Here is a 15,361-nt window from a genome sequence, read left to right as displayed (position 1 = left end):
TTCGGGATGATAACTCAAGAACGCATACGCCTAGGATCATGAAACTTTCATGGGTAGATTGATCATGACTCGCAGATGACCCCATAGATTTTGAGGTCAAAGGTCAAGGTCACGGTGACCCAAAATAGTAAAATGGTTTCCGGATGATAACTCAAGAACGCATACGGCTAGGATCATGAAACTTATGGGTAGATTGATCATTACTCGCAGATGACCCCTATTGATTTTGAGGTCACTAGGTCAAAGGTCAAGGTCACGGTGACCCGAAATAGTAAAATGGTTTTCGGATGATAACTCAAGAAAGCATATGCCTAGGATCATGAAACTTCATAGGTAGATTGATCATGACTCGCAGATGACCCCTATTGATTTTGAGGTCACAAGGTCAAGGTCACAGTGACCCGAAATAGTCAAATGATTTTCGAATGATAACTCAAGAACGCTTTTGCCTAGGATCATGACACTTCATAGGTACATTGATCGTGACTTGCAGATGACCCCTATTGATTTTCAGGTCACTAGGTCAAAGGTCGAGGTCACAGTGACAAAAGTCGTATTCACACAATGGCTGCCAGTACAACGGACAGCCCATATGTGGGGCATGCATGTTTTACAAACAGCCCTTGTTTCTATAGATTTCAGCAAGACCCACCAATGGATAATAGACATACAAGACCCCACTGTTGACATTATATGCTTACAGGCATTGAGGCAACTATACAGGAGTCAGAGCCTCTCATGATACAACAGGCCAGTGTTAACTGTGCTGATCAAATGCAATCTACAGGTTTCACTTTGGTTCTTTCAGAGTCCATGTCAACTGCTGACAGTGAAGAGCCAGGCAGTCTGACCCATGATAGGAGGGAGCCAAGGGAAGAGCCAGCCAGTCTGACCCATGATAGAAGGGAGCCAAGTGAAGAGCCAGCCCAGTCTGACCCATGGTATTTCTATTATCATATAATAAAGGCCCACCTATTGATGATAAAGACATGACCCAACTGCTAGACTATATATTCTAGTACAATTTTTGTTGTCCAAGCCAATATATATTTATGCCACCCCTTCGAAGAAGAGGGGGTATATTGCTTTGCTCACATGTCGATCGGTTCCGTCCGTCCACCAGGTGGTTGTCATACGATAACTCAAGAACGCTTGGGCCTAGGATCATGAAACATCATAGGTACATTGATCATGACTTGCAGATGACCCCTATTGATTTGAGGTCACTAGGTCAAGGTCACGGTGATCGAAATTGTAAAATGGTTTCCGGATTATTACTCAAGAAAAGGTCAAGGTCACAGTGACCCGAATAGTCAAATGATTTTCGAATGATAACTCAAGAACGCTTTTGCCTAGGATCATGGACACTTCATAGGTACATTGATCGTGACTTGCAGATGACCCCTATTGATTTTCAGGTCACTAGGTCAAAGGTCAAGGTCACAGTGACAAAAGTCGTATTCACACAATGGCTGCCAGTACAACGGACAGCCCATATGTGGGCCATGCATGTTTTACAAACAGCCCTTGTTTCTATAGATTTCAGCAAGACCCACCAATGGATAATAGACATACAAGACCCCACTGTTGACATTATCTGCTTACAGGCATTGAGGCAACTATACAGGAGTCAGAGCCTCTTATGATACAACAGGCCAGTGTTAACTGTGCTGATCAAATGAAATCTACAGGTTTCACTTTGGTTCTTTCAGAGTCCATGTCAACTGCTGACAGTGAAGAGCCAGGCAGTGTGACCCATGATAGGAGGGAGCCAGTGAAGAGCCAGCCAGTCTGAGCCATGATAGAAGGGAGCCAAATCCTCAAGGTATAAATGCAATTATACCCCACAACAAAGTTTAGGGATGTATATAGGAGTGAACTTGTCGGTCGGTTCGTATAAGGTGTCCACCCTCTAATTCAAGCTGTTTTCATCTAATCTTCACCAAACTTGTCTGTTGGTCTGTCGGTCGGTCCGTCTGTATTAAGTGTCCGCTCTCTAATTCAAGTTGTATTCATCCGATCTTCGGTCAGATGTTGTATCTAGAGGATACCTAGGTGAAGTGTGAAGATAGGGTCATGCCGGATCAAAAACTAGGTCACGGGGTCACTTAGTGCGTTTTAACATTGAGCATGGTTTGGGCTGTTTTTTGTGAAGACAACATGCAAAATATTTTGTGTTCATTAAGGCATTTATGCTTGCCATCTCATCTGTTATGAACAGTTTATTTGTGAAATGAGAGGATTAATACCCGAATAATCTACAACTACAAAGATATTATTTAACTTTTGAGAATGATTTTATTATACCCCCACAAACGAAGTTTAGGGGGTTATATTGGAGTTAGCTTGTAGTGTTTTCATCTAGAAAGGCAGAGAGGCATGGCGCATGACTTGAAAAAAGGGCATTTTGCACGGAGATTCTCTTAAAAAGGGCGCATTGGGTGTTTTGAAACTTTTAATCACAGCTTAAACTTTGATTTAAACATTGTACATGTCATTTTTCGTGAGAAATTCTCGCGAAATGTGTTCTTAAAATACATAGCTATTGAGTAGACATGTGAATTTATTATTTATATTTTTTGGGAAGAGAACATTCAAATCGGATGCAAAACACAAAATGTTACTGATCACGGCGGCTCTAAACTGAAAGTAACTTCATGGAGCAGGTCGTCATTAAATTACAAAATTTGCTATACGTTTTTAAAATCGGCTCAGATTTATCTTGTAATAGACTGTACTTCGGAACTCTGCCTAAGTACAAATGTAATTAAAATCTTTACCATTACGGCCCTTGTTACGTTACGACCCAGAATGTGGCTCATGAATTTGTTTCGGGTCTCTAATGTATGTATTGATTTTCTTCTACATCAGTACCTCATCGAGACGTTCATAATAAAGGCCCACCTATTGATGATAAAGGACATGACCCAACTGTAGACTATATATTCTAGTACAATTTTCTGTTGTCCAAGCCAATATATATTTATGCCACCCTTCGAAGAAGAGGGGGGGTATATTGCTTTGCTCATGTCGATCGGTCCGTCCGTCCACCAGGTGGTTGTCATACGATAACTCAAGAACGCTTGGGCCTAGGATCATGAAACATCAAAGGTACATTGATCATGACTTGCAGATGACCCCCTATTGATTTTGAGGTCACTAGGTCAAGGTCACGGTGATCGATATTGTAAAATGGTTTCCGGATTATAACTCAAGAACGCATACGCCTAGGATCATGAACTTCATGGGTAGATTGATCATGACTCGTAGATGAACCGTATAGATTTTGAGGTCACATGGTCAAAGGTCAAGGTCACAGTGACCCGAAATAGTCAAATGATTTTCGAATGATAACTCAAGAACGCTTTTGCCTAGGATCATGACACTTCATAGGTACATTGATCGTGACTTGCAGATGACCCCTATTGATTTTCAGGTCACTAGGTCAAAGGTCAAGGTCACAGTGACAAAAGTCGTATTCACACAATGGCTGCCAGTACAACGGACAGCCCAATATGTGGGGCATGCATGTTTCACAAACAGCCCTTGTTTCTATAGATTTCAGCCAAGACCACCAATGGATAATAGACATACAAGGACCCCACTGTTGACATTATATGCTTACAGGCATTGAGGCAACTATACAGGAGTCAGAGCCTCTCATGATACAACAGGCCAGTTGTAACTCTGCTGATCGAATGCAATCTACAGGTTTCACTTTGGTTCTTTCAGAGTCCATGTCAACTGCTGACAGTTGAAGAGCCAGGCAGTCTGACCCATGATAGGAGGGAGCCAAGTGAAGAGCCAACCAGTCTGAGCCATGATAGGAGGAAGCCAAGTGAAGAGCCCAGCCAGTCTGACCCATGGTATTTCTGTTATCATAGAATAAAGGCCCACCTATTGATGATAAAGACATGACCCAACTGTAGACTATATATTCTAGTACAATTGTCAGTAGATTGATCATGACTCGCAGATGACACCCTATTGATTTTGAGGTCACTAGGTCAAGGTCAAGGTCACAGTGACCCGAAATAGTAAAATGGTTTCTGGATGATAACTCAAGAACGCATACGCCTAGGATCATGAAACTTCATGGGTAGATTGATCATTACTCGCAGATGACCCCTATAGATTTGAGGTCAAAGGTCAAGGTCACGGGGACCCGAAATAGTAAAATGGTTTCCGGATGATAACTCAAGAACGCATACGGCTAGGATCATAAACTTCATGGGTAGATTGATCATTACTCGCAGATGACCCCTATTGATTTTGATGTCACTAGGTCAAAGGTCAAGGTCACGGTGACCCGAAATAGTAAAATGGTTTTCGGATGATAACTCAAGAAAGCATATGCCTAGGATCATGAAACTTCATAGGTAGATTGATCATGACTCGCAGATGACCCCTATTGATTTTGAGGTCACAAGGTCAAAGATCAAGGTCACGGTGACCCGAAATAGTAAAATGATTTTCGGATGATAACTCAAGAACGCTTTTGCCTAGGATCATGACACTTCATAAGTACATCGATCGTAACTCGCAGATGACCCCTATTGATTTTCAGGTCACTAGGTCAAAGGTCAAGGTCACAGTGACAAAAAACGTATTCACACAATGGCTGCCACTACAACGGACAGCCCATATGGGGGGCATGCATGTTTTCTATAGATTTCAGCAAGACCCACCAATGGATAATAGACATACAAGACCCCACTGTTGACATTATATGTTTACAGGCAGTGAGGCAACTGTTGAAGACACCCACAGTCTAGAATCTATACAGGAGTCGGAGCCTCTCATGATACAACATGCCAGTGTTGACTGTGCTGATCATATGCAATCTACAGGTTTCACTTTGGTTCTTTCAGAGTCCATGTCAACTGCTGACAGTGAAGAGCCAGGCAGTCTGACCCATGATAGGAGGGAGCCAAGTGAAGAGCCAGCCAGTCTGACCCATGATAGGAGGGAGCCAAGTGAAGAGCCAGCCAGTCTGACCCATGGTATTTCTGTTGTCATATAATAAAGGCCCATCTATTGATGATAAAGACATGACCCAACTGTAGACTATATATTCTAGTACAATTTTCTGTTGTCCAAGCCAATATATATTTATGCCACCCTTCGAAGAAGAGGGGGTATATTGCTTTGCTCATGTCGATCGGTCCGTCTGTCCACCAGGTGGTTGTCATACGATTACTCAAGAACGCTTGGGCCTAGGATCATGAAACATCATAGGTACATTGATCATGACTTGCAGATGACCCCTATTGATTTTGAGGTCAAAAGGTCAAGGTCACGGTGACCCGAATAGTAAAATGATTTTCCGATGATAACTCAAGAACGCTTTTGCCTAGGATCATGACACTTCATAGGTACATTGATCGTGACTTGCAGATGACCCCTATTGATTATCAGGTCACTAGGTCAAAGGTCAAGGTCACAGTGACAAAAAACGTATTCACACAATGGCTGCCACTACAACGGACAGCCCATATGGGGGGCATGCATGTTTTCTATAGATTTCAGCAAGATCCACCAATGGATAATAGACATACAAGACCCCACTGTTGACATTATATGTTTACAGTCATTGAGGCAACTGTTGAAGACACCCACAGTCTAGAATCTGTACAGGAGTCAGAGCCTCTCATGATACAACATGCCAGTGTTGACTGTGCTGATCATATGCAATCTACAGGTTTCACTTTGGTTCTTTCAGAGTCCATGTCAACTGCTGCCAGTGAAGGGCCAGCCAGTCTGACCCATGATGAAATGAGGCAGCCAAATCCTCAAGGTATGAACTAAATTTGAAGACGGGTTTCTCTGCATTTTCTATCATTATGTGACAGAGTCTTATGTCATGACTGTATTAAAGTAAATGAGTAGTCCAAGTCAAGTGTGATGCTCTAGACGACCTCCTCTGTGATCTACAGGGTTACAACAATGTGCTTGTAAAAGTCCTTGTAAAGTACAAAGTAGGCAGTTTGCTATGAAAGTTAATGTTTAGTACTTGTTCTTCCAAGAAATGATAGTTCTGCAAACTGTCAGTTCTTATATGTGTGAAAAATTGTTTTAAACTGGTGTTAAAACAGTTTCAGTTAGTTCATTTTACCTCCTAACATGTTCAGGTTTTGTGCATTTTTATCAGGAAAACCTTGCTCTACAATATTCAATCATTGTATCACTTGCAGTGTTCTGCTGTGAAATTTTACTGTTGGGGACCCTTTAGGATTACAAAAGTGGGGACAAAAAGAAAAAATATGGGGACACAGAAATATTTTTGTAGCAGAATTAAATGTGTGGAAACTAATAACCTTTAACTTGAACTTTTAAACGTGCTTAAACTTCTTACAGTCAGGTTGTAACATTGTTATTAAAACTGGAACATTCAAAAAACTTTTTAACACTGTCAAACAGTTGTCAACATATTTACAAAACTTTGAAAAAATTTATGGTCATTGGACTCCGCATGTCAAAGTACTTGTTCGATAATTAGAAATACCGATAGTAAAGGCGTTTTCTTTTTTGCTTTATGCACAATCTGCATGTCATTTGTTGTTGTCAAACAGTGACCAAGGACATTTTTGAAGCCAATTTTCTTGGAATGTACGTTTAGGGGCAGACTTTTTTCGTAATTGCTAAACGATGTTGGGACTTGGGAAGACTCTGTTGGGTTGTTAATATTATTGTCATATTTTCTAATTTTACTTGCCGGAGGAAAAAAAAAAAATGGATTTTGTTTTCTTTGGCCTGTCACTTTAAGCCATTTTGATAGGTTCGGAAATTTCCTTGATATCTGATTGGTTGTTATAATCTCAACTTACCAATGAAATAGAGTGTTAATATTAAATAAATTACCCATTGGCTGCGAAATGACGTCATGTCCAATGAAATAGTTTGTTCTGGTTACACATTCACTCGATTACTTTACCGACTTACAAATTGAATCGATTAGTTTTTATTTCTAATTCATGTGCGCCCGCGGACCCATATACAGAAAACGGGTGGGGACAAATATTTGTTTTTTGCGACAATAACACAAGGGCGCATCCACGGCAGAACACTGACTTATGTTGATACTTTGTGTGCAAGGATCAATTCAGTAGAAAAGTCAACAAAATAAAGGGCTTACAGTCACTGAACAAATGAGTTTGCTGCTTAGAGTGTATATTTTTCCCAAAAATATTTGAAAATTTCCCCTCTTGGAAGTGTAGTTCAATTTTAATCAATACCTCGTTTAAATAATTCACAGAAAAGCCAAAAAATGTTGATCTTTGAACATAAACATAACATGTTGATGACAAAAAAAGTTGGAATAATGTTTTCTCTCTGTGTATGGTGAATTATGGTGTTACAACTTGATTTTGTATGTTACTTGCTTAGCATTGAAATTTCCCCTTTTACACGTGAATTATCCCCCTCTCAGGGGACCCGACCCCTTTTCCCCAAAACTGAAAAAAACACTGACATGATACTCATTGCTATTTTATTTTTTATATCTATTCTTGTTTTAGGGACAGGGACAAGAAAAGGAATGAAACGAAAGTGGGCCAGCGAAGAGAACATATGTTTCATGAACTTTTTTAGAGATGAATTAAGAGAAAAAAAATGCCATCTGGCTCAAAAATAATGGGGTCCCTAAAAATACTTACCGGAAGAACAGTGGCCCAGATAAGGGCAAGGGTCCATAACATTATTATGGAAAAACAAAAATGGAAAAAGAATTGTTGAACTGTGGAATATGTTTATGCCCCTGGTAGGGTGGCATATAGCAGTTGAACTGTCCGTCAGTCAGTCAGTCTGTCCATCTGGCCGAAAACTTATATGGCCATAACTTTTTCAATATTGAACATAGCAACTTGATATTTATACCCCTATTACAATTGGTAATGGGGGCTATATAGGAGTCACGTTTGTCGGTCTGTCCCGATATTTCATCCGATATTCACCAAACTTGGTCAGTAGTTGTATGTAGATAATGTCTAGATCAAGTTTGAGTATGGGTCATGCCAGGTCAAAAACTAGGTCATGGGGTCACTTAGTATGTTTTAAACTGTAAGTTTGTACGGACCATAGCTATATTATTTATCGTTACATTTTTAAATGACTCGGTACATTTGTTCACCATCATGGAACGGTGTGTCGCGTTAAAAGAAATTACGTCAATATCTCAAAGGTCAAGGTCACACTTGGGAGTTCAAAGGTCAAATGCTTGTCCGGGCCATAGCTTTGTTTTTTATTGTGAGATTTTAAAATCATTTGGCACATTTGTTCACCATCATTGAACAGTGTGTCGGGCGAAAGAATTACGTCGATATTTCCAAGAACAAGGGCACAATTTGAGTTTAAAGGTAAAAAATGGCCATAATTGAGCTTGTCTGGGCAATAACTATGTTGTTTATTGTGCGATTTAAAATCGTTGGCTCTTTTGTTCACCATCATTTGACAGTGTGTCGCGCGAAAGAATTACGTCGATATCTTCAAACTCAAAGTTGTAGTTTTAGTTCAAAGGTCAAAAATGGCAATAAATTATCTTGTCTGGGCCATAAATATGTCATTCATTGTAAGATTTTAAAATAACTCTGTACATCAATTTTGTTCAAAGTCATTGGAAGGCTTGTCATGTGAAACAATTCAAGAGTTCAAAGGTCAAAATGGCTATAAATGATAATGGCATAATGATTCTTAAAAAATCGCCATAAATTGTATTATCTTGTTTTGTGAAGACAGCATACAAAATAGTCTGTGTCAATGCGTTATGTGGGGGTATATGTCACGTCTGTGACAAAGCTCCAGTTGGCATGCATGTGCATCTTGTGAAGCTGCACATATTGAGTGGTGAAAAGTGAAGGTCAAGGTAATCCTTCAAGGTTAAATGTTAAATATATTGCTTCTGTCCGTCCGTCTGAAAACTTTAAAATTGGCCATAACTTTTGAGCTCACCTGAGTGCAACATGCTCATGGTGAGCTTTTGTGATTGCCTTTTGTCCGTTGTGCGTTGTATGTCGTCAACATTTTGCCTTGTGAACACTCTAGATGCCACATTTATTGTCTGATCTTCATGAAATTTTGCAGAACATTTGTCACATTGATACCTCGACTGAGTTCGAAACTGGGTCATGCTGGGTCAAAAATTAGGTCACTAGGTCAAAAAAACAACAAAAAAACTTGTGAACACTGTAGAAGTCCAATCTTCATGTAACTTTGTCAAAATGTTTGTCTAAATGATATTTTGGTTTAGTTAAAAATTGGTTCCGGTCCGTTGAAAAACATGGCCGCCAGGGGCGGGGCAGTTTTCCTTATATGGCTATAGAGAAACCTTGTGAACACTTTAGAAGTCAAAATGTTTGCCTAATCATCATGAAACTTGGTCAAAACATTGGTTTTATTTATATTTTGGACGAGTTTGAAAATGGTCCAGATCAGTGAAAAAACATGGCCGCCAAGGGGCGGGGGAGTTTTCCTTATGTCTTTAGTTAAACATTGCTAACACTCTAGAGGCCACATTTATTGTCCATTCTTCATGAAATTTGGTCCGAAGTTTGGTCTCAATGATATCTTAGACGAGCTGAAAATGGTTACGTTTGCTTGAAAAACATGGCTGCCAAAGGGCGGGGCATTTTTCCTTATATGGCTATATATGGCTATAGTAAAATCTTGTTAACACTCTTGAGGCCACATTTATTTTCCGATCTTCATGAAACTTGGTCAGAATATTCATACCAAAAAATATCGTAGACAAGTTAAAAAATGATGCTGGTTGGTTGAAAAACATGTCCGCCAGGGGGTGGGGCATTTTACCTTATATGGCTATAGTAAAACTTTGTTAACACTCTATAGGCCACATTTATTTTCTTATCTTCATGAAACTTGGTCAGAAGATTTGTCCTAATGATATCTTGGATTAGTTCAAAAATAGTTTCGTTTGCTTAAAAAACATGGCCACCAGGGGGCGGGGCATTTTTCCTAATATGGTTATGTATCATGCTTTACTAAAACATTGTAAACACTCTGTAGGGCACATTTATTTTCCGATTATTATGAAACTTGGTCAGATGATTTGTCCTAATGATATCTTGGATGAGTTCAAAAATGGTTCTAGTTGGTGGAAAAACATGGCCACTAAGGGGGCGTGGCATTTTTCCTTATATGGCTAAAGTAAAACCCTGTTAAAACTCTAGAAGCCATATTTATTGTACGATCATCATGACACTTTGTCAGAAGATTTGTCCCAATGATATTTGGACAAGTTTGAAATTGGTTCCAGTTGCTAAGAAAAACATGGCCACCAGTGGGCGGGGCATTTTTCCTTATATGGACTTATGAATCTTCTTGAAACTTTGTCAGTATATTAGTTTAAATGATATCTTGGATGTGTTTTTCACGTTGACATTTGAAGCTTTAACTTTGTATGATTCTAAATATGTGTCAATGCTGTCAGTTGAATTTTGAAATATGAAGTTTTACATTTTTTGTAGATTAAATAATTTGTAAAATGTTGCAGTTTCGTCAATCAGTTTTATAAGATATTGAGCTTTAAATATGATGCAGATTGTAAGATTCTTAATATCTTTCAATATTGTGGATAAGTTTTTGAGATATCAAGCTTTGAGTTTTATGCAAATTGTATGATTTTAAAATGTTTTAATGGTGTTGATCAGTGTAATGAAGATTGCATAATTTTTATGTTTTAATTCTGTCTATTGGTTTTCAAAATGAAAGACTTTGATTTTGTAAGTGCACTTTTATCTCCTGAAAGATTCTTTTCTAGTGTTTAGTTTATATTTTAAGGCTGTTTGCAAACTCGAAGTGAAAACAGTTCTATTACAATTTGGTAAGGACATGACATTGCATATCTGATTTTAAAATGTACTTTGCTGGCAACGTGTAATTTTCTGAAATGTCTTAGTAAGACTGTTGTTTGCAATCAAAAGGTCTGTGCTTCAAATACAGGGTAATGCATGTTTTTTGTCCAAATTTATGGCGATTCAGACATTGTTCTATGTAAATTTGGGGTTTGCTTGAAGGTTCAGTCTATTTTTATGTCCCTCACTATAGTAGTGGGGGACATATTGTTTTTGTCCTGTCTGTTGGTTGGTTGGTTGATCTGTTTACGCCAACTTTAACATTTGCAATAACTTTTGCAATATTGAAGATAGCAACTTGATATTTGGCATGCATATGTATCTCATAGAGCTGCACATTTTAATTTTCTGAAAGGTCAAGGTCAGAGGTCAAATATATGTGGCCAAAATCTCTCATTTTATGAATACTTTTGCAATATTGAAGATAGCAACTTCATATTTGGCAAGCATGTGTATCTCATGGAGCTGCACATTTTGAGTGGTGAAAGGTCAAGGTCATAATTCAATGTCATAAATCGAATATATGGCTTCAAAGCGGCGCAGTAAGGGGGATTGTGTTTTACGAACACAGCTCTTGTTGTTAACTGCCTTTTTAGTCCCTTACCAGTGTTTCACTAAAGTCCGTGTACTTTGGACTCATTTCAAGTTGACATTTGAAGCTTGAACTTTGTATGATTCTAAATATGTGTCAATGCTGTCGGTTGAATTTTGAAATATGAAGTTTTTCATTTTTTGTAGATTAAATAATTTGTAAAATGTTGCAGTTTCGTCAATCAGTTTTATAAGATATTGAGCTTTAGTTATGATGCAGATTGTAAGATTCTTAATATCTTTCAATATTGTGGATAAGTTTTTGAGATATCAAGCTTTGAATTTTATGCAAATTGTATGATTTAAAATGTTTTAATTTGTTGATCAGTGTACTGAAGATTGTATACTTTTTATATGTTATAATTCTGTCTATTGGTTTTCAAAATGAAAGACTTTGATTTTGTAAGTGCACTTTTATCTCATTATGCCCCCCTTCGAAGAAGAGGGGGTATATTGCTTTGCTCATGTCGGTCGGTCTGTCGGTATGTCAGTTTGTCGGTCCGTCCACCAGGTGGTTGTCAGACGATAACTCAAGAACGCTTGGGCCTAGGATCATAAAACTCCATAGGTACATTGATCATGACTCGCAGATGACCCCTATAGATTTTGAGGTCACTAGGTCAAAGGTCAAGGTCACGGTGACCCAAAATAGTAAAATGGTTTTTGAATGATAACTCAAGAACGCATACGCCTAGGATCATGAAACTTCATGGGTAGATTGATCATGACTCGCAGATGACCCCTATTGATTTTGAGGTCAAAGGTCAAGGTCACGGTGACCCAAAATAGTAAAATGGTTTCCGGATGATAACTCAAAAATTCATACGCCTAGGATCATGAAACTTCATGGCTAGATTGATCATGACTTGCAGATGACCCCTATTGATTTTTAGGTCACTAGGTCAAAGGTCAAGGTCACGGTGACCCGAAATAGTAAAATGGTTTTCAGATGATAACTCAAGAACGCATATGCCTAGGATCATGAAACTTCACAGGTAGATTGATCATGACTCACAGATGACCCTTATTGATTTTGAGGTCACAAGGTCAAGGTCACGGTGACCCGAAATAGTAAAATGATTTTCGGATGATAACTCAAGAACGCTTTTGCCTAGGATCATGACACTTCATAGGTACATTGATCGTGACTCACAGATGACCCCTATTGATTTTCAGGTCACTAGGTCAAAGGTCAAGGTCACAGTGACAAAAAACGTATTCACACAATGGCTGCCACTACAACGGACAGCCCATATGGGGGGCATGCTTGTTTTACAAACAGCCCTTGTTAAAGATTCTTTTCTAGTGTTTAGTTTATATTTTAAGGCTGTTTGCAAACTCGAAGTGAAAACAGCTCTAGTACAATTTGGTAAGGACATGACATTGCATATCTGATTTAAAAATGTACTTTGCTGGCAACGTGTAATTTTCAGAAATGTCTTAGTAAGTAAGACTGTTGTTTGCAATCAAAAGGTCTGTGCTTCAAATCCAGGAAAATGCATGTTTTTTGTCCAAATTTATGTCAATTCAGACATTGTTCTGTGTAAATATGGGGTTTGCTTGTAGGATCAGTCTATTTTTATGTCCCCCACTATAGTAGTGGGGGACATGTTGTTTTTGCTCTGTCGGTCTGTTGATTGGTTGGTTGGTCTGTTTATGCCAACTTTAACATTTTGCAATATTGAAAGTAGCAACTTGATATTTGGCATGCAAATGCATCTCCTGAAGCTGCACATTATTATTGGTGAAAGGTCAAGGTCATCCTTCAAGGTCAGAGGTCAAATATATGTGGCCAAAATCGCTCATTTTATGAATTCTTTTGCAATATTGAAGATAGCAACTTGATATTTGCCAAGCATGTGTATCTCATTGAGCTGCACATTTTGAGTGGTGAAAGGTCAAGGTCATCCTTCAAGGTCAGAGGTCAAATATATGTGGCCCAAATCGCTTATTTTATTAATACTTTTGCAATATTGAAGATAGCAACTTGAAATTTGGCATGCATGTGTATCTCATGGAGCTGCAAATTTTGAGTGTTGAAAGGTCAAAGTCATCCTTCAAGGTCAGAGGTTAAATATATGTGGCCCAAATCGCTTATTTTATGAATACGTTTGCACTATTGAAGATAGCAACTTGATATTTGGCATGCATATGTATCTCATAGAGCTGCACATTTTGAGTGGTGAAAGGTCAAGGTCATCCTTCAAGGTCAAATATATGGGTCAAAATTGCTCATGTTATGTTACTTCTGCAATATTGAAGCTAGCAATTTTATATTTGACATGCATGTGTATCTCATGGAGCTGCACATTTTGAGTGGTGAAGGGTCAAGGTCATCCTTCAAGGTCAAACGTTATATACGGGGACATTGGGTTTCACAAACGCATCTTGTTGTGTATGTAATTAATTTTGCTTAATTTTTGTGATCCCCCGCCAACAGCGGAGGGATATTAATTTGGCATTGTCCGTCTTTCCGTCTGTCCGTCCGGCACTTTTGTGTCCAGAACCATATCTTGGAAGTGCTTTAGCAGATTTCATTGAAACTTGGTACGAGTATATATATATGGATAAGAGGATGATGCACGCCAAATGGCATTGTACATCCTTGATTAATAGCGGAGTTATGACCCTTTGTATTTGAAAAAAATGCTTTTTTTGTGTGTCCAGAGCCATAACTTGTATCCAGAAGTATAATGGCGGGGGATATCAATTCAACGAATTTGCTTGTTAAATCAGTTTTTATTTTCATGATAATCATTTAGTTCGTACTGCAACTTATGATGGATTGTTACTACTATCTCCAATTATTTGTTTGTCATGGGTCCGTCACCATTTATCTCTTATATAATACTTGAATTGAGCATTTCACAATCTGACAATCATGCATATCATTTATTAGTTTCATAATAAAACGTCTGACAAGGGTCAGATAATTTTAACATATATTGTTGTTATAATTTGTCATGTGTTGTATGAATAAATGACACTTCCATGATAGAGAAAATTTAAATATATTTTTAGAGACATTTGTAAAATGAAAATGAAATAACTATACATTTTACAGTGGCTAGTCGTACGGCTAGACAAGAGGCTAGCCGCACGGCCCCGTACGGGTAGACAATAGGTTTGCCGTACGGCTCTGTACGTATAGCCTTTCCTATGGATATTGTCTAAGTTAAAGACAACCATTTTCAGTGAACTGATAAATTGCCTGTATGAAACCATATATTTATCCATTGTCTGAACGACAATTAAATTATTTGTGTGACTCCATTTCTGAGAAGTACCTTGGCCGTCATTGAATTTCATAATATCGATGCCGCAACTAATTAAAACAGTTTTCACTCCTTACATAGGAAAGTCGTCTTATTAAAGAATCAAATTAGAAACCGATTTAAATTATGTGTGTGTAAGTCAATTTCTAGAACGTAACTTTGACGGCTGTCGTCATTAAATTTCAAAATATCGATGCCGCAACTCTTTAATACAGGTTTTTCACGCCTTAGGAACGTCGACTAATTAATGAATCAAATAAGCAACCGTATGACATGAAAGGAAGCCGTGAAAGATGACGAATTTTTAAAGCGAGATTATACGATTTTTTCAAATATTTATTAATTTACATAAAATGTGTATAAAAAAAAACAACTTATTAAACATATATTTGAACATAAACTTAAATAAAAGTTAAGAAGAACATGTGTCGATATATGCAAAATAAGCCAGATATTAAATTCTGAAATCGAAAATTCATGTACAGTCGAATTCGCCAGCATGTAAATCGTGCATGTACGATGTGAATCTAAATTTAGTTTAACGGTTCATTTTTAGTGTGAGCGTCAGCTAACGCTAATGTTTTTGCAAATCGGTATGTGCGTAGAAGCCTTAAAGGGGCCTTTTCA

General features: G+C 38.2%; 1 long non-coding RNA gene across 3 annotated transcripts; it reads left to right on the top strand.

Annotated features, from left to right (window-relative positions):
* Positions 1-923: 923 nt before the first annotated feature.
* Positions 924-14,398, top strand: LOC127837991 (uncharacterized). Of its 3 annotated transcripts, none has more exons than XR_008029586.1 (4): positions 924-941; positions 4,872-5,003; positions 5,723-5,797; positions 7,518-14,398. It is a non-coding gene; the product is annotated as an uncharacterized LOC127837991 (long non-coding RNA). The 3 variants fall into 3 exon arrangements; XR_008029584.1 differs by lacking the exon at positions 924-941 and adding an exon at positions 1,774-1,825; XR_008029585.1 differs by lacking the exon at positions 924-941 and adding an exon at positions 3,844-3,866.
* The last annotated feature ends 963 nt before the right edge of the window (positions 14,399-15,361 follow it).

The sequence above is a fragment of the Dreissena polymorpha genome, chromosome 7 (genome assembly GCF_020536995.1).
Source record: "Dreissena polymorpha isolate Duluth1 chromosome 7, UMN_Dpol_1.0, whole genome shotgun sequence".
NCBI lineage: Eukaryota > Metazoa > Mollusca > Bivalvia > Myida > Dreissenidae > Dreissena > Dreissena polymorpha.
The sequence above is the reverse complement of the archived record's forward strand: the minus strand, read 5'-3'. Positions and strand labels throughout refer to the sequence as shown.